This window comes from Zootoca vivipara, chromosome 5 (assembly GCF_965207765.1).
Source record: "Zootoca vivipara chromosome 5, rZooViv2.hap1.1, whole genome shotgun sequence".
NCBI classification, from domain to species: Eukaryota; Metazoa; Chordata; class Lepidosauria; order Squamata; family Lacertidae; genus Zootoca; species Zootoca vivipara.
This window is the reverse complement of record NC_142588.1, coordinates 3,253,996-3,259,995: the sequence shown is the minus strand read 5'-3', so window position 1 is coordinate 3,259,995 and position 6,000 is coordinate 3,253,996. Positions and strand designations below refer to the sequence as shown.

General features: G+C 51.2%; 1 protein-coding gene across 40 annotated transcripts in view; it reads left to right on the top strand.

The window, feature by feature from the left end:
* The first annotated feature begins 551 nt into the window (after positions 1-551).
* Positions 552-6,000, top strand: part of CCDC91 (coiled-coil domain containing 91) — a 102,573-nt gene continuing 97,124 nt past the window's right edge. For 36 of the 40 annotated variants that reach the window (XR_015949951.1, XR_015949950.1, XM_088669419.1 and 33 more), the window contains exon 1: positions 552-612. The gene's annotated coding sequence lies outside the window, so the exon portion shown is untranslated. Of the gene's footprint in view, positions 1,646-6,000 lie in introns of all 40 variants that reach the window. The other 4 variants (XM_088669414.1, XM_035137622.3, XM_088669422.1 and 1 more) reach the window with 3 other exon arrangements.

Below are 6,000 nucleotides of genomic sequence, written 5' to 3'. Positions count from 1 at the left end.
AAGATACTGTGAACACCTAAGCATTGCAGTTGCACAGCTACCTGGCACCTAAGTGAAGGGTTCCAAAGGGCTCCCTGCTGCCACCCTATCTAGCATTCAGGAGCAAGACCCAGTGACTTCCATGGGGATCATTGCACCCTGAATTGGTGGGTCTTAAAGGTGACAAGTGGGGAGTAAAGATCTCCATCAGGATCTGCTGCTCCTGTGGATTCCGCCAGCTGAGTTGCTTGCCTTCGGATCCCCATCCACGAACCGGCTCAGCTCCCGCAGCCGCGACCCCTCGCTAGGCAGGGAGAGGCACGAAGGCCAACGGAGCTCCCCTCCCCTCCCCTCGCCGAGGCGTTGGGCAGCGGACAACCCCGCCAGATTCAGCCCACGGCGGGACTGCGGGAAACCAACAGAACGCGGAGGGAAGGAAAGCCCCCACTAGGCCCGACCCTTGGGGGGAACTCCTCCCCCCTCCCGGCATCCCCTCCCCCACCGCCCTCTTCCCCTCCCCCTCTCGGGCCCCGACAGGCCGCGCGGCGAGAGGCGCCACGGAGCATGCGCGCGCCGGCCAGGGGGCGGGCCGAAGAGGCGGTGTCGGCGACGTCGGCGGCATCGCGCTTGCAGGTGAGGAGAGCGGCGGTTACGGCGAGGAGGTCCCTATTCCTCTCTGCCTGGGCGGGCGGGTGGGGGGGGAGCTGGCTATCTGCGTCCCCCCTCAACTTCCGGGCCTTAGCGTGATCTGTTAGGCGGCGGCGGCGGGAGCCGTACCGGGGGGGGGGGCTCTCCGTTTGCTTCCCTTGAGGCGGCGAGGCCTCTCCTCCTCCCCCCCCGTGGGTCCCCTCCCCCCCGCTCCCTTTCCCGCCCCCGAGGTTGTTTCTCTCCTCGGCCCCCTCTCAAAGGCTGCCTTCCTCTACGCCCAAGCCTCAAATGTCATTCATTTCCCATACATGGGAGAATATCCAGGTGGGATGGACAATTACGCAGTCACGACCATAAGTAAGAGAGATGGCCATAACCCTTGGAGCATGTGCAAGGTGGAAGTCACAGGCTTTATACAGAGCAGGTGCAAATGGACATGTAGAAATGTGGGTTGTGAAGAAACGAGGCTTACAGAATAAGTCCATGCCTGATTATCACTTGCACAAGTTAGAGTGTAAGAAAATGGTTAGCAACAGGATGGAAAGCATCTGTGCAATCACTGCTGCATTTTAAACAATCATTGAAACAGGCGCACCTTGCTGTACAGTATTGCATTTTGTTTTGTGGCCATGTGTCATAGGTTTCGGGCAGGGAAGGGACACAGGAGGGAACCTTGCTTTCAGGCAGAGATATGTGCAGGAATAACACCATGGTTTATTTGTATTCTGCCTTTCCATGTCAATGGGCATTTGATCTGCTTGTAGCTGGATCTTTGTCTGGTGATGAGAATGTGCAACAGGAAGCTGAAGTACATCATAAAATTGTAGAATTGGAAGGTACCCAAGGGCCATCTAGTCTAACCCCCTGCAATGCTATGTTGGAGGCCACATATGCAGATTCTTCTTGCTCTTGGTAAATATTTGTAGCCTGGCATTCTTCTTCTTTGGGGAACTGTACACGTGACCCGCTATGACTTGGCACCTGAGTAACACCCATCCCCTCCAGTACCACTGACAAGGTAGGGCTGTTTCAAAAATACCTTCCAGCAGAACTTTTCTATGGCCGTTGAGAATTGCATCTTGTTAACATGGAAGCTTAGCAAGTTGTTTTGTACAGAGCAATGACAGAGACCATCCATGTTTCAGTTGCTTTTGTGGTCAGGGACTGCAGCAACAGAAACATAAGATCTTTGTGGAAATGACTACAACTAGTTCATAACCTCTTTCGGCCACCTCACAAGGATGAAAGTGTGCTGGCTTCCTCAAGACTTCCCTGAAAACTGGAGAAGTCTCTTCTAATTGCCACCAGCAGACACCAACTCATCTTGCACCTCTACCCCTCTTCTCCTAAGGACACCAGAGAGAAAGAGGGCTTGATATTTATCCATAGCAATTAATTGACTGCACATCAGGCCCAAAAGTGAATGTTTGTTTCTGTTCAGCAGCAAGACTCAAATGTAACAGTAAAAAATGACAAAATGTATTGCCATTGGATTTGGCACTGCAGAATGGAAAATACATCAGTATTATGGCCAACATTTCTGAGGTTCTGCATAACTTGATAGTCATTTATAGATATGTATTTTCAAATTTAAATATGGGACCTCATGTAGAGCATGGGTAGGCAAACTAAGGCCCAGGGGCCGGATCCGGCCCAATCACCACCTAAATCTGGCCCGTGGACGGTCCGGGAATCAGCGTGTTTTTACATAAGTAGAATGTGCCCTTTTATTTAAAATGTGTCTCTGGGTTATTTGTGGGGCCTGCCTGGTGTTTTTTACATGAGTAGAATGTGTGCTTTTATTAAAAATGCATCTCTGGGTTATTTGTGGGGCATAGGAATTTGTTCATTTCCCCCCCAAAATATAGTCTGGCCCCCCACAAGGTCTGAGGGACAGTGGACCTGCTCTTTTGATCCCTCTTTGCTGACCCCACAGTGTTCATCTGTACTCCAGCTTTTGTAAGCCTCAGTGCCATAGGACATTTAATATTTATATTATTTGGCTAGCACCTGTGGCATTAAGCAGTTGTAAAATTAAGCAGTCTCTAGATGTGCTTACCATCACCTTGATCATTTTCTTTATGTTCTGCTGATGCGGCAATGTTTAAATTTTATGATGAAGCAAATTTTCAAGTTTTTTTTCCAGTGGATCATGAAATTGGAGTTGCACTGATTAATCTTTACTTTAATCACATTAGGTAAAGGTAAAGGGACCCCTGACCATTAGGTCCAGTCGTGACCGACTCTGGGGTTGTGCGCTCATCTCGCATTATTGGCCGAGGGAGCCGGCGTATAGCTTCCGGGTCATGTGGCCAGCATGACTAAGCCGCTTCTGGCGAAACCAGAGCAGAACACGGAAATGCCGTTTACCTTCCCGCCGGAGCGGTACCTATTTATCTGCTTGCATTTTGAGGTGCTTTCGAACTGCTAGGTTGGCAGAGGCAGGGACCGGGCAACGGGAGCTCAACCCATTGCGGGGATTCGAACTGCCTACCTTCTGATCGGCAAGCTCTAGGCTCATTGGTTTAACCCACATTGCCACCCGCGTCCCGCAAATCTCCTGCGCATCATCAATGGCTATATCATTTGTCAGGGAGATGAAAGTTACGTTGTTATTATCAGGCTCTGATTTCTACAGGTACTATAATTATAATTATAATAATTATTATTATTTATCATTTATACCCCGCCCATCTGGCTGGGTTTTCCCAGCCACTCTGGGCGGCTTCCAACAGAAAAAATGAAATAAAATAATCTATTAAACATTAAAAGCCAACCTAAACAGGGCTGCCTTCAGATGTCTTCTAAAAATCTGGTATCTGTTTTCTCTTTGACATCTGATGGGAGGGCGTTCCACAGGGCGGGCGCCACTACCGAGAAGACCCTCTGCCTGGTTCCCTGTAACCTCACTTCTCGCAATGAGGGAACCGCCAGAAGGCCCTCGGTGCTGGATCTCAGTGTCCGGGCAGAATGATGGGGGTGGAGACGCTCCTTTAGGTATACTGGACCGAGGCCATTTAGGGCTTTAAAGGTCAGCACTAACACTTTGAACTGTGCTCGGAAACGTACTGGGAGCCAATGTAGATTTTTCAAGACCGGTGTTATGTGGTCTCGGCGGCCGCTCCCAGTCACCAGTCTAGCTGCCGCATTCCGGATTAGTTGTAGTTTCCGGGTCACTTTCAAAGGTAGCCTCACGTAGAGCGCATTGCAGTAGTCCAAGCGGGAGATAACTAGAGCATGCACCACTCTGGTGAGACAGTCTGCAGGCAGGCAGGGTCTCGGCCTGCGTACCAGATGGAGCTGATAGACAGCTGCCCTGGACACAGAACTGACCTGTGCCTCCATGGACAGCTGTGAGTCCAGAATGACTCCCAGGCTGTGCACCTGGTCCTTCAGCGGCACAGTTACCCCATTCAGGACCAGGGAGTCCTCGACACCTGCCCGCCTTCTGTCCCCCACAAACAGTACTTCTGTCTTGTCAGGATTCAACCTCAATCTGTTAGCCGCCATCCATCTTCCAACTGCCTCCAGGCACTCACACAGGACCTTCACCACCTTCACTGCTTCTGATTTGAAAGAGAGGTAGAGCTGGGTATCACCTGCATACTGATGAACACCCAGCCCAAACCCCCTCATGATCTCTCCCAGCGGCTGCATGTAGATGTTAAGAAGCATGGGGGGAGAGGACAGAGCCCTGAGGCACCCCACAAGTGAGAGCCCAGGGGTCCGAACAGTCATCCCCCCCACCACTTTCTGAACACGGCCCAGGAGGACACTGCATGACAGTGCCCCCAGCTCCCAATCCCTCTAGACGGTCCAGAAGGATATTATGGTCGATGGTGTCAAAATCCGCTGAGAGATCCAGGAGAACTAGGAAGCAACTCTCACCTTTGTCCCTAGCCTGCCAGAGATAATCATCCAGTGCGACCAAGGCAGTTTCAGTCCCATGATGAGGCCTGAATCCCGACTGGAAGGGATCCAAATGGTCTGCTTCTTCCAGGCGTGCCTGGAGTTGTTCAGCAACCACTCGCTATATTGAACACATCAAATCTCAGCAGAACCATAGTTCTTTACTCTTTACACAATTTCACCAAATGTAAAGGAAGTCTGCTTTATTCCACCAACACCTTCAGTGTTTTGCACTCATGTTTCACCAATACTTTCTGAATTGAGGTGCCATTAATGTAATATTTTCTCAAGTGAGGTACCATTATTGAGGTACCACTATTCCTTAGCCAGCAGTGCAGCCATCTTTTAAAAGTTAAGCAGTTATCTTATGGAATCAGCAGCAGCAAAAGCTTGTTTTTGTTTTTTAAAACCTCTGGCTGTGTATCTAGTTCTCTTACTATCACGGGGCCTTCCTACAGGGAGCCTCCTCCCCTCTTGCTGACCAGCACTTCGCCCAGTGAGAGCAGCAGCAGTGGGTCAGGTGAGGGGAATCAGGAAGTGAGCAGGACGGAGATGTCAGGGCTCAGCGATATGGGAGAGCCCCTACGCCGCCAGGACCAAGAGGTGGAGGGGAGCAGGCAGCCCCTTCCGGCGCCAGAGTTAAGGCGCACCATGAAACGTAAGGTTGGGAGGAGGCGTTTCGGGGTGCCCAAACTCTTATGCTGGTCCCGTAGCTGGAAACGTCCACTCCCGGATTCTGTGAGTGACTGAGAGGTCATGCTTTTTTGGCTATCTGCACTGTAAATACCATGCACAATAAAACTCTTAAAGACAGAGCAGACTCGGACGTTGTTACTCAAGAGTAGCCGCCACAACACCCCTACAGCAATCCAGGAGTCCTTGAGACTGCTTTTGGGGAAAACGCCAGGATGAGCTCGGAGGAAGTGCAGAAGGCAGCACAGCAAGCCGCGCACGCCATGCCACGGGTGGTGGAGTTGGCACAGCAACTTGAGGCTGTGACCAAGCGGGCCGCGGAGCTCGAGGGGCACGCAGCGTTGCTGGAAGCCAGGCTGGATGAGCAGAGGAAGGTGACCCAATAGCCCGCCCCAGGGCCTTTGGAAGGAAGGTACCATCTCTGGTGCACAAATTCATCAGTGATCCGCGGCAATACTTGGGCTTTCGGACAGAGATAAATTATGCCCTGAAATTGCAGGAGGGGGAATTTGCCGGCGACCAGCAGAGGGTGGCCTTCATCATTGACCATCTGGAAGGGGACACGCGCGAATGGGTTAGATGTGGTGGATTATAGAATTGTCAATTCCCTGACTGAGCCTATAGAGTTCCCTATACCAAGAGTGGATGATCTGTTGAATGTGGTGAGAAGGGGAAATTTTTTTATAAAGTTGGATCTCCGCAGGGCGTACAACCTGATAAGGGTCAGGGAAGGAGATAAGTGGAAAACCACCATGTACCACCAGGGGGGTC